The 18,131-nt window shown below is 41.7% G+C and overlaps 1 protein-coding gene across 1 annotated transcript in view; it reads left to right on the top strand.

Annotated features, from left to right (window-relative positions):
* LOC133613874 (polyprenol dehydrogenase) overlaps positions 1-18,131 on the top strand; it is a 263,414-nt gene that overhangs the window by 44,610 nt on the left and 200,673 nt on the right. The gene's annotated exons all lie outside the window — the stretch shown is intronic.

Raw genomic sequence — 18,131 nt, 5'->3', positions numbered from 1 at the left:
TAAATTGTGTTCAAAGTGTACACTCATTCACAAAAATATGCACTTTTGTCCAGGCTGGAACCAATTAATCATATTTACATTGTTTCTTAAGGAGAAAATTGCTTCACTACACAAGTTTGCTTTAGTCTTCTGTTGCTTTCTTAGTTCTCGCTCCACTGTCTTGTGTTTCTTCTCCCCGGCACCTCATTAAATCACCTTCTGCCTGCACATCGCTTGCCTTCTCTGCAACATGGCATCACGCCAAAAGCCGCTTTGCGTCGGCGTCCCGTTTTGCGTGTTGTTCTGTTACCGAACAATCACTCATTCACCCATTCATCCATTTTCTCTCCTGCTCGTCATCAATGGAGCCTATCCCAGCTAAATGTATGGTATGACTAAGGCATACCGTGAATACCGTTTTTTCCTGCGCTTTGCACCCTGCGGCCATGTGTGTGTAAGAAGACTATGTGTGTGTAAGGACACTATGTGTGTATGGAGACTATGTGTGTGTGTAAGGAGACTATGTGTGTAAGGAGACTATGTGTGTATGGAGACTATGTGTGTGTAAGGAGACTATATGTGTGTAGGGAGACTATGTGTGTATGGAGACTATGTGTGTGTAAGGAGACTATGTGTGTGTAGGGAGACTATGTGTGTATGGAGACTATGTGTGTGTAAGGAGACTATGTGTGTATGGAGACTATGTGTTTATGGAGACTATGTGTGTGTCTATGGAGACTATGTGTGTGTATGGAGACTATGTGTGTTTAAGGAGACCAAGTGTGTGTATGGAGACTATGTGTGTGTAAGGAGACTATGTGTGTGTATGGAGACTATGTGTGTTTAAGGAGACTATGTGTGTTTATGGAGACTATGTGTGTTTAAGAAACTATGTGTGTGTATGGAGACTATGTGTGTGTAAGGAGACTGTGTGTGTATGGAGACTATGTGTGTGTAAGGAGACTATGTGTGTATGGAGACTGTGTGTGTAAGGAGACTACGTATGTATAAAGACAATGTGCGTATGGAGACTATGTGTGTATGGAGATTACGTGTGTGTATGGAGACTGTGTGTGTATGGAGACTATGTGTGTAAGGAGACTATGTCTGTGTATGGAGACTATGTGTGTATGGAGACCATGTGTGTGTATGGAGACTATGTGTGTGTATGGAGACCATGTGTGTGTATGAGACCATGTGTGTGTATGAAGACCATGTGTGTGTATGGAGACTATGTGTGTGTATGGAGACTATGTGTGTAAGGAGACTATGTGTGTGTATGGAGACTATGTGTGTATGAGACCATGTGTGTGTATGGAGACCATGTGTGTGTAAGGAGACTATGTATGTGTATGGAGACCATGTGTGTGTAAGGAGACTATGTGTGTATGAGACCATGTGTGTGTATGGAGACCATGTGTGTGTATGGAGATTATGTGTGTGTATGGAGACCGTGTGTGTATGGAGAGACTGTGTGTGTATGGAGACTATGTGTGTAAGGAGACTATGTGTGTGTATGGAGACTATGTGTGTATGGAGACCATTTGTGTAAGGAGACTATGTGTGTGTATGGAGACCATGTGTGTAAGGAGACTATGTGTGTGTATGGAGACTACATGTGTGTATGGGGATTTTTTTTCTTTTTTTTTCTTTTTTATGTGTGTATGGAGACCATGTGTATGGAGACTATGTGTGTATGGAGACTGTGTGTGTATGGAGACTGTGTGTGTATGGAGACTATGTGTGTGTGTATGGAGACTCCATGTGTGTATGGAGACTGTGTGTGTGTAAGGAGACTATGTGTGTGTATGGAGACTGTGTGTGTATGGCGACTGTGTGTGTGTAAGGAGACTATGCGTGTGTATGAGACCATGTGTGTGTATGGAGACCATGTGTGTGTATGGAGACTATGTGTGTGTATGGAGACTATGTGTGTGTATGAAGACCATGTGTGTGTATGGAGACTATGTGTGTAAGGAGACTATGTGTGTGTATGGAGACTATGTGTGTGTGAGACCATGTGTGTGTAAGGAGACTATGTGTGTGTATGGAGACCATGTGTGTGTATGGAGACTATGTGTGTGTGAGACCATGTGTGTGTAAGGAGACCATGTGTGTGTATGGAGACCATGTGTGTGTATGGAGACTATGTGTGTGTATGGAGACTATGTGTGTGTATGAAGACCATGTGTGTGTATGGAGACTATGTGTGTAAGGAGACTATGTGTGTGTATGGAGACTATGTGTGTGTGAGACCATGTGTGTGTAAGGAGACTATGTGTGTGTATGGAGACCATGTGTGTGTAAGGTGACTATGTGTGTGTATGGAGACTGTGTGTGTATGGAGACTGTGTGTGTATGGAGACTACATGCGTGTATGGAGACTCCATGTGTGTATGGAGACTATGTTTGTGTATGGAGACTATGTGTATGGAGACTACGTGTGTATGGAGACTATGTGTATGTATGGAGACTATGTGTGTGTAAGGAGACTATGTGTGTGTATGGAGACAATGTGTGTGTGTATGTAGACTGTGTGGGTATGGAGACTATGTGTGTAAGGAGACTATGTGTGTATGGAGACTATTTGTGTGTATAGAGACTATGTGTGTGTATGGAGACTATGGTGTGGAAAGGAGAAGATGTGTGTGTATGGAGACTATGTGTGTAAGGAGACTGTGTGTGTAAGGAGACTACGTGTGTATGGAGGCTATGTGTGTGTATGGAGACTATGTGTTAATGGAGATTTAGCCGCACCGGGTACAAAGCGCAGGAAAAACGGTATTTACGGTATGATTAAGGCATACCGTAAATACCGTTTTTCCTGCGCTTTGCACCCTGCAGCTTATAAAACGGTGCGGCTAACTTATGGATTTGTCTTCACTGAGGGCCATAATGCAAATAGTTTTCATTAAACACGTGCAAAGACACTGAAAAGGTGTGTTGTTGTTTGTGATAATGCATCTTTCGAACGAGTGTCATTCCATTTAGTGCTTCCAACCGGAAGTAGAAGTCCCGTTCCGTCCTCTAGTCGTCCATAGCGTTTCTACTCTTATGGATTCTTCTCTCATCACTCCAAGCAACGTTTGTAAATTTCTTGGGTGTGCGCTCTATAGTCCAGAAAGAAACGGTAGTTATTACCTCTGCCAAGCGCAAAGAAATGTAAATATATTGGTTGTGATGTCCAAATAAGTCCTGTTCCCATATAACACACACACACACACACACACACACACACACACACACACACACACACACACACACACACACACACACACACACACACACACACACACACACACACACACACACACACACACACACAGTCATATCCGGTGGTGCCAACGTCAGCCCAGATAAAAAAAAAAACAGAGACAAGTTGTGTTTTGGAGCCAGCTAGTGGTTGTCATGTAAAAGTGGGTTCTTTGTTGGAGCTATTTTGATGCAGCTCACATATTATTTACATCACACACACCCTCTCCTGCCATGTCCTATTTGTGTATGTCTCCCACTCTCTGTGTGTGTGTGTGTGGAGACCATGTGTGTGTATGGAGACTTTGGGTGTGTATGGAGACCATGTGTGTGTATGGAGACCATGTGTGTGTATGGAGACTGTGTGTGTATGGAGACTATGTGTGTGTATGGAGACTATGTGTGTATGGAGACTATGTGTGTAAGGAGACTATGTGTGTATGGAGACTGTGTGTGTGTGTCTGGAGACTATGTGTGTGTATGGAGACTATGTGTGTGTAAGGAGACTATGTGTGTATGGAGACTATGTGTGTGTATGGAGACTGTGTGTGTGTATGGAGACTATGTGTGTATGATAATATGTGTGTGTATGGAGAATATGTGTGTGTATGGAGACTATGTGTGTGTATGGAGACTATGTGTGTGTATGGAGACTATGTGTGTGTATGGAGACTATGTATGTGTATGGAGACTATGTGTGTGTATGGAGACTATGTGTGTGTATGGAGACTATGTGTGTATGGAGACTACATGTGTATGGAGACTATGTGTGCGTATGGAGACTTTGTGTGTGTATGGAGACTATGTGTGTGTAAGGAGACTGTGTGTGTATGGAGACTGTGTGTGTATGGAGACTATGTGTGTATGGAGACTACGTGTGTATGGAGACTATGTGTGTGTATGGAGACTATGTGTGTGTATGGAGACTATGTGTGTATGGAGACTATGTGTGTGTATGGAGACTATGTGTGTGTACGGAGACTATGTGTGTGTCTGGAGACTATGTGTGTGTCTGGAGACTATGTGTGTGTAAGGAGACTATGTGTGTATGGAGACTATGTGTGTGTATGGAGACTGTGTGTGTGTATGGAGACTATGTGTGTGTATGGAGACTATGTGTGTGTAAGGAGGCTATGTGTGTATGGAGACTATGTGTGTGTATGGAGACTATGTGTGTATGGAGACTATGTGTGTGTATGGAGACTAAGTGTGTGTATGGAGACTGTGTGTGTAAGGAGACTATGTGTGTATGGAGACTACGTGTGTATGGAGACTATGTGTGTGTATGGAGACTTTGTGTGTGTATGGAGACTATGTGTGTGTAAGGAGACTGTGTGTGTATGGAGACTATGTGTGTATGGAGACTACGTGTGTATGGAGACTATGTGTGTGTGTATGGAGACTATGTGTGTGTATGGAGACTATGTGTGTATGGAGACTGTGTGTGTATGGAGACTATGTGTGTGTAAGGAGACTATGTGTGTGTCTGGAAACTATGTGTGTGTCTGGAGACTATGTGTGTGTATGGAGACTATGTGTGTGTAAGGAGACTATGTGTGTATGGAGACTATGTGTGTGTATGGAGACTATGTGTGTATGATAATATGTGTGTGTATGGAGAATATGTGTGTGTGTATGGAGACTATGTGTGTGTATGGAGACTATGTGTGTGTAAGGAGGCTATGTGTGTATGGAGACTATGTGTGTGTATGGAGACTGTGTGTGTGTGTGTGTATGGAGACTATGTGTGTATGGAGACTATGTGTGTGTATGGAGACTATGTGTGTGTATGGAGACTATGTGTGTGTAAGGAGGCTATGTGTGTATGGAGACTATGTGTGTGTATGGAGACTATGTGTGTATGGAGACTATGTGTGTGTATGGAGACTAAGTGTGTGTATGGAGACTGTGTGTGTAAGGAGACTATGTGTGTATGGAGACTACGTGTGTATGGAGACTATGTGTGTGTATGGAGACTTTGTGTGTGTATGGAGACTATGTGTGTGTAAGGAGACTGTGTGTGTATGGAGACTATGTGTGTATGGAGACTACGTGTGTATGGAGACTATGTGTGTGTGTATGGAGACTATGTGTGTGTATGGAGACTATGTGTGTATGGAGACTGTGTGTGTATGGAGACTATGTGTGTGTAAGGAGACTATGTGTGTGTCTGGAAACTATGTGTGTGTCTGGAGACTATGTGTGTGTATGGAGACTATGTGTGTGTAAGGAGACTATGTGTGTATGGAGACTATGTGTGTGTATGGAGACTATGTGTGTATGATAATATGTGTGTGTATGGAGAATATGTGTGTGTGTATGGAGACTATGTGTGTGTATGGAGACTATGTGTGTGTATGGAGACTATGTATGTGTATGGAGACTATGTATGTGTATGGAGACTATGTGTGTGTATGGAGACTATGTGTGTGTATGGAGACTATGTATGTGTATGGAGACTATGTATGTGTATGGAGACTATGTGTGTGTATGGAGACTATGTGTGTGTATGGAGACTATGTGTGTATGGAGACTACGTGTGTATGGAGACTATGTGTGTGTATGGAGACTTTGTGTGTGTATGGAGACTATGTGTGTGTAAGGAGACTATGTGTGTATGGAGACTATGTGTGTATGGAGACTACGTGTGTGCATGGAGACTATGTGTGTGTATGGAGACTATGTGTGTATGGTGACTGTGTGTGTATGGAGACTACGTGTGTATGGAGACTACGTGTGTATGGAGACTATGTGTGTGCATGGAGACTACGTGTGTGTATGGAGACTATGTGTGTATGGTGACTGTGTGTGTATGGAGACTATGTGTGTGTAAGGAGACTACGTGTGTGTCTGGAGACTATGTGTGTGTCTGGAGACTATGTGTGTGTATGGAGACTATGTGTGTGTAAGGAGACTATGTGTGTATGGAGACTATGTGTGTGTATGGAGACTGTGTGTGTGTATGGAGACTATGTGTGTATGATAATATGTGTGTGTATGGAGACTATGTGTGTGTATGGAGACTATGTGTGTATGGAGACTATGTGTGTATGGAGACTATGTGTGTGTATGGAGACTATGTGTGTGTAAGGAGGCTATGTGTGTATGGAGACTATGTGTGTGTATGGAGACTATGTGTGTATGGAGAATGTGTGTGTGTATGGAGACTTTGGTGTGTATGGAGACTATGTGTGTGTATGGAGACTATGTGTGTGTATGGAGACTGTGTGTGTAAGGAGACTATGTGTGTATGGAGACTATGTGTGTGTATGGAGACTATGTGTGTGTGTGGAGGCTATGTGTGTATGGAGACTATGTGTGTGTATGGAGACTGTGTGTGTGTATGGAGACTGTGTGTGTAAGGAGACTATGTGTGTATGGAGACTATGTGTGTGTATGGAGACTATGTGTGTGTGTGGAGGCTATGTGTGTATGGAGACTATGTGTGTGTATGGAGACTGTGTGTGTAAGGAGACTATGTGTGTATGGAGACTATGTGTGTGTATGGAGACTATGTGTGTGTGTGGAGGCTATGTGTGTATGGAGACTATGTGTGTGTATGGAGACTGTGTGTGTGTATGGAGACTGTGTGTGTATGGAGACCATGTGTGTGTAAGGAGGCTATGTGTGTATGGAGACTATGTGTGTGTATGGAGACTATGTGTGTATGATAATATGTGTGTGTATGGAGACTATGTGTGTGTATGGAGACTATGTGTGTATGGAGACTTTGTGTGTGTATGGAGACTATGTTTGTGTATGGAGACTATGTGTGTGTATGGAGACCATGTGTGTGTATGGAGAGCTGTGTGTGTATGGAGAGCTGTGTGTGTATGGAGACTATGTGTATGGAGACTATGTGTGTATGGAGACTATGTGTGTGTATGGAGACTATGTGTGTGTATGGAGACCATGTGTGTGTAAGGAGGCTATGTGTGTATGGAGACTATGTGTGTGTATGGAGACTATGTGTGTGTATGGAGACTATGTATGTATGATAATATGTGTGTGTATGGAGACTGTGTGTGTATGGAGACTTTGTGTGTGTATGGAGACTTTGTGTGTGTATGGAGACTTTGGTGTGTATGGAGACTATGTTTGTGTATGGAGACTATGTGTGTGTATGGAGACCATGTGTGTGTAAGTAGGCTATGTGTGTATGGAGACTATGTGTGTGTATGGAGACTATGTGTGTATGATAATATGGGTGTGTATGGAGACTATGTGTGTGTATGGAGACTTTGTGTGTGTATGGAGACTATGTGTGTGTATGGAGACTTTGGTGTGTATGGAGACTATGTTTGTGTATGGAGACTGTGTGTGTATGGAGAGCTGTGTGTGTATGGAGAGCTGTCTCCCTGATGTCCCATCATCCCAAATAATCATCCCACAGTCATGCGTGAGATGCAATTTCCTTTAAACAATAGCAGGCTGGCTCGCCTCGCTGACCCCTCAACCTCTCAGGCTGCGAGAGAACAAAGACACGCACACACACACACGCACACACACACACACACACACACACACACACACACACACACACACACACACACACACACACACACACACACACACACACACACACCCTCTCTCAGATGGTGTTAACAGCAACACGTGTGGAGGTGAAAATGGACACGTGGTCCAAAATGGAGCTGGTTGAAGGACCTCCCAAGTGGAAGAAGAAGGTCAGTGAGATGTTGTGACAGAAGAAGGATGGGAAACAAAACAATGGTTCTTCTGTGGGGAGAAGAAATGGTTGAAGACTTTTGTCTGGCCTACCTGGAGTGGCGTGACAAAGCAGGTAGCTCCCGCTGGCAGCCAATCACAGTGCAGGAACTTGTCTGTTCACGTTTGTCTTAATGAAGCTTTCATTTGCTGAGCACCATAACCATGCTCTGATTCTGTCTCCTGGAGGACTGGACTCTTCTGGACACAGAGAACAGCTATCAGACTCATGGCCCAGGGCCAATTCTCACATGCCACTTCGTTTTTTACAAGGCCTGCCACTTTAATTTATACAGGTTTATCACTTCATTTTTTGTGGCCCGCCAGATCATTTTATCATGGCATGCCACTTTATTTTATTGTGGCCTGCCTCATCCTTAATGTGGTCTGCCACAAAATTTTAAAGTGGCCTTCCAGGCGATTTCATCATGGCATGTCACATTATTTTATGGTGGCATGCCTCGTTCTTTATCGTGGCCTGCCACATAATTTTAAAGTGGCATTCTAGATGATTTCATCGTGGCATGTCACATAAGTTTATTGTAACTTGCCTCGTTCTTTATTGTGGCCTTCCACACAATTGAATAGTGGCCTGCCACTTCCTTCTCGTGGCCTGCCAGATCACTTTATAGCGCCACACTACATAATTGTATTGTGTCCTGCCCCGTCCTTTATTGCGGCCTGCCACATTATTTTTAGGGTGGCCTTCCAGATGATTTCATCATGGCAAGTCACAAAATGTTATGGTGGCCTGCCTCATCCTTATTGTGGCCTGCCACGTAATTTTAATTTGGCCTTCCAGATGATTTCATCATGGCATGTCACATATTTTTATCGAGGCTTGCCTCGTCTTTCATTGTGGCCTGCTACGTTATTTTTAAAGTGGCCTTCCAGATGATTTCTTCATGGCACGCCACATTATTTTATTGTGGCCTGCCTCATACTTATTGTGGCCTGCCAGAGGATTTTATCATGAATTGTCACATAATTTTATTGTAGCCTGCCTTGTCCTTTATTGTGGCCTGCCACATCTTTTTGTGGCCTGCCGGATCATTTTATAGTGGCACGCGACATCATTGTATTGTGTCCTGCCTCATCCTTTATTGTGGCCTTCCAGATGATTTTATTATGACATGCCACAAAATTTTATGTTGGCCACACATATTCTTACATCCATTCCTACCGTACGTTGACACATATTCTTACATTCAATCCTACCGTACGTTCACACGTATTCCTACATTTGTTCCTACCGTACGTTCACATGTATTCTTACATTCATTCTTACCGTACGTTCACACATATTCTAATATTCATTCCTACCATACGTTCACACGTATTCTTACATTTGTTCCTACCGTACGTTCACACGTATTCTTACATTCATTCCTACCGTACGTACACGCGTATTCTTACATTCATTCCTACCGTACGTTTACGCGTATTCTTACATTCATTCCTACCGTACGTTCACGCGTATTCTTACATTCATTCCTACCGTACGTTCACACGTATTCTTACATTCATTCCTACCGTACGTTCACACGTATTCTTACATTCATTCCTACCAAACGTTCACACGTATTCTTACATTCATTCCTACGGTACGTTCACACGTATTCTTACATTCATTCCTACGGTACGTTCACACGTATTCTTACATTCATTCGTACCGTACGTTCACACGTATTCTTACATTCATTCCTACCAAACGTTCACACGTATTCTTACATTCATTCCTACGGTACGTTCACACGTATTCTTACATTCATTCCTACGGTACGTTCACACGTATTCTTACATTCATTCGTACCGTACGTTCACACGTATTCTTACATTAATTCCTACCAAACGTTCACACGTATTCTTCCATTCATTCCTACGGTACGTTCACACGTATTCTTACATTCATTCCTACCGTATGTTCACACGTATTCTTACATTCATTCCTACCGTACGTTCACGCGTATTCTTACATTCATTCCTACCGTACATTCACGCGTATTCTTACATTCATTCCTACCGTACGTACACACGTATTCTTACATTCATTCCTACCGTACGTTCACGCGTATTCTTACATTCATTCCTACCGTACGTTCACACGTATTCTTACATTCATTCCTACCGTACGTTCACGCGTATTCTTACATTCGCGAAGTTGGTAGAGTGGCCATTCCAGCAATCGGAGGGTTGCTGGTTACTGGGGTTCAATCCCCACCTTCTACCATCCTAGTCACTTCCGTTGTGTCCTTGGGCAAGACACTTCACCCCTTGCTCCTGATGGCTGCTGGTTAGCGCCTTGCATGGCAGCTCCCGCCATCAGTGTGTGAATGTGTGTGTGAATGTGGAAATACTGTCAAAGCGCTTTGAGTACCTTGAAGGTAGAAAAGCGCTATACAAGTATAACCCATTCATCATTTATCATTTATTCATTCCTACCGTACGTTCAAACGTATTCTTACATTCATTCCTACAGTACGTTCACAAGTAATCTTAAATCCATTCCTACCGTACGTTCACACGTATTCCCACATTCATTCCTACCGTACATTCACACATATTCTTACATTCGTTCCTATTGTACGTTCACACATATTCTTACATTCGTTCCTACCGTACGTTCACACGTATTCTTACATTCATTTCTACTGTACATTCACACATATTCTTACATTCATTCCTACCGTACGTTCACAAGTATTCTTATATTCATTCCTATCGTGCATTCACACATATTCTTACATTCATTCCTACCGTATATTCACACGTATTCTTACATTCATTCCTACCGTACGTTCACACGTATTCTTACATTCATTCCTACCGTACGTTCACACGTGTTCTTACATTCTTTCCTACCGTACATTCACACATATTCTTACATTGATTCCTATGGTACGTTCACAAATAATCTTAAATCTATTCCTACCGTACGTTCACACGTATTCTTACATTTGTTCCTATCGTACGTTCACACGTATTCTTACCGTACATTCACACGTATTCTTACATTCGTTCCTATTGTACGTTTGCATGTATTCTTACATTCATTCCTACCGTACGTTCACACGTATTCTTACATCCATTCCTACCGTACGTTCACACGTATTCTGACATTCATTCCTACCGTACGTTCACGCGTATTCTTACATTCATTCCTACCGTACGTTCACGCGTATTCTTACATTAATTCCTACCGTACATTCACACATATTCTTACATTCATTCCTACCGTACGTTCACACGTGTTCTTACATTCAGTCCTACCGTACATTCACACATATTCTTACAGTCATTCCTACCGTACGTTCACACGTATTCTTACATTCGGTCCTACCGTACGTTCACACGTATTCTTACATTCGTTCCTACCGTACATTCACACGTATTCTTACATTCAATCCTACCGTACATTCACAGGTATTCTTACATTCATTCTTACCGTACGTTCACATATATTCTTACATTCATTTCTACTGTACGTTCACGCGTATTCTTACATTAATTCCTACCGTATGTTCATGCATATTTTTACATTCATTCCAACCGTACGTTCATGCGTAGTCTTACATTCATTCCTACCGTATGTTCATGCATATTTTTACATTCATTCCTACCGTACGTTCACATGTATTCTTACATTCATTCCTACCGTATGTTCATGCATATTTTTACATTCATTCCAACCGTACATTCACGCGTATTCTTACATTCATTCCTACCGTACATTCACAGGTATTCTTACATTCGTTCCTACCGTACGTTCACACGTATTGTTACATTCATTCCTACCGTATGTTCCCACATATTCTAATATTCCTTCCTACCGCACGTTCACATGTATTTTTACATTCATCCCTACCCTATGTTCACACGTATGCTTACATTCATTTCTACCGTTTGTTCATACGTATTCTTACTTTCATTCCTACCGTACATTCACACGTATTCTTCCATTTATTCCTACCGTACATTCACACATGTTCTTACATTCATTCCTACTGTACGTTCACATGTATTCTTACATTTGTTCCTACCGTACGTTCACACGTATTCTTACATTCGTTCCTACCGTACATTCACACGTATTCTTACATTCATTCCTACCGTACGTTCACACGTATTCTTGCATTCATTCCTACCGTACGTTCACACGTATTCTTACATTCATTCCTACCGTACGTTCACGCGTATTCTTACATTCATTCCTACCGTACAATTACACGTATTCTCACATTCAATCCTACCGTACGTTCACACGTATTCTTACATTCATTCCTACCGTACGTTCACACGTATTCTTACATTCATTCCTACCGTACGTTCACGCGTATTCTTACATTCATTCCTACTGTACGTTCACGCGTATTCTTACATTCATTCCTACCGTACGTTCACGCGTATTCTTACATTCATTCCTACCGTACGTTCACACGTATTCTTACATCCATTCCTACTGTACATTCACACGTATTCTTACATTCATTCCTACCGTACAATTACACGTATTCTCACATTCAATCCTACCGTACGTTCACACGTATTCTTACATTCATTCCTACCGTACGTTCACACGTATTCTTACATTCATTCCTACCGTACGTTCACACGTATTCTTACATTCATTCCTACCGTACGTTCACGCGTATTCTTACATTCATTCCTACTGTACGTTCACGCGTATTCTTACATTCATTCCTACCGTACGTTCACGCGTATTCTTACATTCATTCCTACCGTACGTTCACACGTATTCTTACATCCATTCCTACCGTACGTTCACACGTATTCTTACATACATTCCTACCGTACGTTCCGACATATTCTAACATTCCTTCCTTCTGTACGTTCACATGTATTTTTACATTCATCCCTACCCTACGTTCACACGTATTCTTACATTCATTCCTACCGTACGTTCACACGTATTCTTCCTTTCATTCCTACCGTACATTCACACATATTCTTACATTCATTTGTACTGTACGTTCACATGTATTCTTACATTCATTCTTACCGTATGTTCACACCTATTCTTACATTCATTCCTACCGTACGTTCACACGTATTCTTACATTCATTCCTAACATACATTCAGATGTATTCTTACATCCATTCCTGCCGTACGTTCAGACTTATTCTTACATTCAATCCTACCGTACATTCACACGTATTCTTACATTCGGTCCTACCGTACGTTCACACGTATTCTTACATTCGTTGCTACCGTACATTCACACGCATTCTTACATTCATTCCTACCGTACATTCACACGTATTCTTACATTCATTCCTACCGTATGTTCACACCTATTCTTACAATCATTCCTACTGTACATTCACACGTATTCTTACATTCATTCCTACTGTACAATTACACGTATTCTCATATTCATTCCTACCGTACGTTCACACGCATTTTAACATTAATTCCTACTGTACGTTCACACGTATTATTTTATTCATTCCTACCGTACATTCACACCTATTCTTACATTCATTCCTACCGTACGTTCACACGCATTCTTACATTCTTTCCTGCCGTACGTTCACACGTATTCTTACATTCATTCCTACAGTACGTTCACACGTATTCTTACATTCTTTCTACCGTACATTCACACATATTCTTACATTGATTCCTTTGGTATGTTCACAAGTAATCTTAAATCTATTCCTACCGTACGTTCACATGTATTCTTACATTCGTTCCTATCATACGTTCACACGTATTCCTACCGTGCATTCCTACCATACAATCACACGTATTCTTATGTTCATTCCTACCGTACGTTCACACGTATTCTTCCATTTATTCCTACCGTACATTCACACATGTTCTTACATTCATTCCTACTGTACGTTCACATGTATTCTTACATTTGTTCCTACCGTACGTTCACACGTATTCTTACATTCGTTCCTACCGTACATTCACACGTATTCTTACATTCATTCCTACCGTACGTTCACACGTATTCTTGCATTCATTCCTACCGTACGTTCACACGTATTCTTACATTCATTCCTACCGTACGTTCTCGCGTATTCTTACATTCATTCCTACCGTACAATTACACGTATTCTCACATTCAATCCTACCGTACGTTCACACGTATTCTTACATTCATTCCTACCGTACGTTCACACGTATTCTTACATTCATTCCTACCGTACGTTCACGCGTATTCTTACATTCATTCCTACTGTACGTTCACGCGTATTCTTACATTCATTCCTACCGTACGTTCACGCGTATTCTTACATTCATTCCTACCGTACGTTCACACGTATTCTTACATCCATTCCTACTGTACATTCACACGTATTCTTACATTCATTCCTACCGACAATTACACGTATTCTCACATTCAATCCTACCGTACGTTCACACGTATTCTTACATTCATTCCTACCGTACGTTCACACGTATTCTTACATTCATTCCTACCGTACGTTCACACGTATTCTTACATTCATTCCTACCGTACGTTCACGCGTATTCTTACATTCATTCCTACTGTACGTTCACGCGTATTCTTACATTCATTCCTACCGTACGTTCACGCGTATTCTTACATTCATTCCTACCGTACGTTCACACGTATTCTTACATCCATTCCTACTGTACGTTCACACGTATTCTTACATCCATTCCTACCGTACGTTCACACGTATTCTTACATTCATTCCTACCGTACGTTCACACGTATTATTTTATTCATTCCTACCGTACATTCACACGTATTCTTACATTCATTCCTACTGTACATTCACACGTATTCTTACATTCATTCCTACCGTATGTTCACACGTATTCTTACAATCATTCCTACCGTACATTCACACGTATTCTTACATCCATTCCTACCGTACGTTCACACGTATTCTTACATACATTCCTACCGTACGTTCCGACATATTCTAACATTCCTTCCTTCTGTACGTTCACATGTATTTTTACATTCATCCCTACCCTACGTTCACACGTATTCTTACATTCATTCCTACCGTACGTTCACACGTATTCTTCTTTTCATTCCTACCGTACATTCACACATATTCTTACATTCATTCGTACTGTACGTTCACATGTATTCTTACATTCATTCTTACCGTATGTTCACACCTATTCTTACATTCATTCCTACCGTACGTTCACACGTATTCTTACATTCATTCCTAACATACATTCACATGTATTCTTACATCCATTCCTGCCGTACGTTCAGACTTATTCTTACATTCAATCCTACCGTACATTCACACGTATTCTTACATTCGGTCCTACCGTACGTTCACACGTATTCTTACATTCGTTCCTACCGTACATTCACACGTATTCTTACATTCGGTCCTACCGTACGTTCACACGTATTCTTACATTCGTTCCTACCGTACATTCACACGCATTCTTACATTCATTCCTACCGTACGTTCACACGTATTCTTACATTCATTCCTACCGTATGTTCACACGTATTCTTACAATCATTCCTACTGTACATTCACACGTATTCTTACATTCATTCCTACTGTACAATTACACGTATTCTCACATTCATTCCTACCGTACGTTCACACGCATTTTAACATTAATTCCTACCGTACGTTCACACGTATTATTTTATTCATTCCTACAGTACATTCACACCTATTCTTACATTCATTCCTACCGTACGTTCACACGCATTCTTACATTCTTTCCTGCCGTACGTTCACACGTATTCTTACATCCATTCCTACTGTACGTTCACACGTATTCTTACATCCATTCCTACCGTACGTTCACACGTATTCTTACATTCATTCCTACCGTACATTCACACATATTCTTACAGTCATTCCTACCGTACGTTCACACGTATTCTTACATTCGGTCCTACCGTACGTTCACACTTAATCTTACATTCGTTCCTACCGTACATTCACACGTATTCTTACATTCATTTCTACCGTACGTTCACACGTGTTCTTACATTCATTCCTACCGTACGTTCACGCGTATTCTTACATTCATTCCTACCGTACGTTCATGCATATTTTTACATTCATTCCAACCGTACGTTCACGCGTATTCTTACATTCATTCCTACCGTACATTCACAGGTATTCTTACATTCGTTCCTACCGTACGTTCACACGTATTCTTACATTCATTCCTACCGTACAATTACACGTATTCTCACATTCATTCCTACCGTACGTTCACACGCATTTTAACATTAATTCCCACCGTACGTTCACACGTATTATTTTATTCATTCCTACCGTACATTCACACGTATTCTTACATTCATTCCTACCGTACATTCACACATATTCTTATATTCATTCCTACCGTACAATTACACGTATTCTCACATTCATTCCTACCGTACGTTCACACGCATTTTAACATTAATTCCTACCGTACGTTCACACGTATTATTTTATTCATTCCTACTGTACGTTCACACGTATTCTTACATCCATTCCTACCATACGTTCACAAGTATTCTTACATTCATTCCTACCGTACGTTCACACGTATTCATACATTTATGCTTGAGTGGGTGTTCTTCACATTGACTTGGTAGACTGTAAAAGACTGCAAAGGCCAATGTCCCACACCCTACCTTGCTGCACAAACATGCTTCAAACACGTCTTAGGAGAGAGCAGCTCAAACTCTATTGATTTCTATCACACGTGATCTCTTGGGCAGCTGGTCATAAGACTGTCAGTGACCTTGGGGAACAACATGATGGATGTAAAGACAAGCTTGGTGCAGCCATGCCACAAACATGTCTTCCATCACACGTCTAGTCCCCACTTGTGTAGCCGGCCTACCAACACATTACCCTCCGTGCCCTCAGTAAAACTGAAATAATGAGATTCGGTCACAGTAGAAGGGAAAGTCAAACGCAAGTACAAACCCCGTTTCCATATGAGTTGGGAAATTGTGTTAGATGTAAATATAAACAGATTTGCAAATCATTTTCAACCCATATTCAGTTGAATATGCTACAAAGACAACATATTTGATGTTCAAACTCATAAACATTTTTTTTTTGCAAATAATCATTAACTTTACAATTTGATGCCAGCAACACGTGACAAAGAAGTTGGGAAAGGTGGCAATAAATACTGATAAAGTTGAGGAATGCTCATCAAACACTTATTTGGAACATCCCACAGGTGTGCAGGCTAATTGGGAACAGGTGGGTGCCATGATTGGGTATAAAAACAGCTTCCCAAAAAAATGCTCAGTCTTTCACAAGAAAGGATGCGGCGAGGTACACCCCTTTGTCCACAACTGCGTGAGCAAATAGTCAAACAGTTTAAGAACAACGTTTCTCAAAGTGCAATTGCAAGAAATTTAGGGATTTCAACATCTACGGTCCATAATATCATCAAAAGGTTCAGAGAATCTGGAGAAATCACTCCACGTAAGCGGCATGGCCGGAAACCAACATTGAATGACCGTGACCTTCGATCCCTCAGATGGCACTGTATCAAAAACCGACATCAATCTCTAAAGGATATCACCACATGGGCTCAGGAACACTTCAGAAAACCACTGTCACTAAATGCAGTTGGTCGCTACATCTGTAAGTGCAAGTTAAAGCTCTACTATGCAAAGCGAAAGCCATTTATCAACAACACCCAGAAACGCCCTCGTCTTCTCTGGGCCCGAGATCATCTAAGATGGACTCATGCAAAGTGGAAAAGTGTTCTGTGGTCGGACGAGTCCACATTTCAAATTGTTTTTGGAAAAATTCGACATCGTGTCATCTGGACAAAAGGGGAGCGAACCCTCCAGACTGTTATAGGTGCAAAGTTCAAAAGCCAGCATGTGTGATGGTATGGGGGTGCATTAGTGCCCAAGGCATGGGTAACTTACACATCTGTGCAGGCATCATTAATGCTGAAAGGTACATACAGATTTTGGAACAACACATGCTGCCATCTAAGTGCCGTCTTTTTCATGGACGCCCCTGCTTATTTCAGCAAGACAATGCCAAGCCACATTCAGCACGTGTTACAACAGCGTGGCTTCGTAAAAAAAGAGTGCGGGTACTTTCCTGGCCCGCCTGCAGTCCAGACCTGTCTCCCATCGAAAATGTGTGGAGCATTATGAAGCGTAAAATACGACAGCGGAGACCCCGGACTGTTGAACGACTGAAGCTCT

The sequence above is a fragment of the Nerophis lumbriciformis genome, linkage group LG13, assembly GCF_033978685.3.
Source record: "Nerophis lumbriciformis linkage group LG13, RoL_Nlum_v2.1, whole genome shotgun sequence".
NCBI lineage: Eukaryota > Metazoa > Chordata > Actinopteri > Syngnathiformes > Syngnathidae > Nerophis > Nerophis lumbriciformis.
Note: the sequence above shows the minus strand (reverse complement) of the source record. Positions and strands in the feature narration are given on the sequence as shown.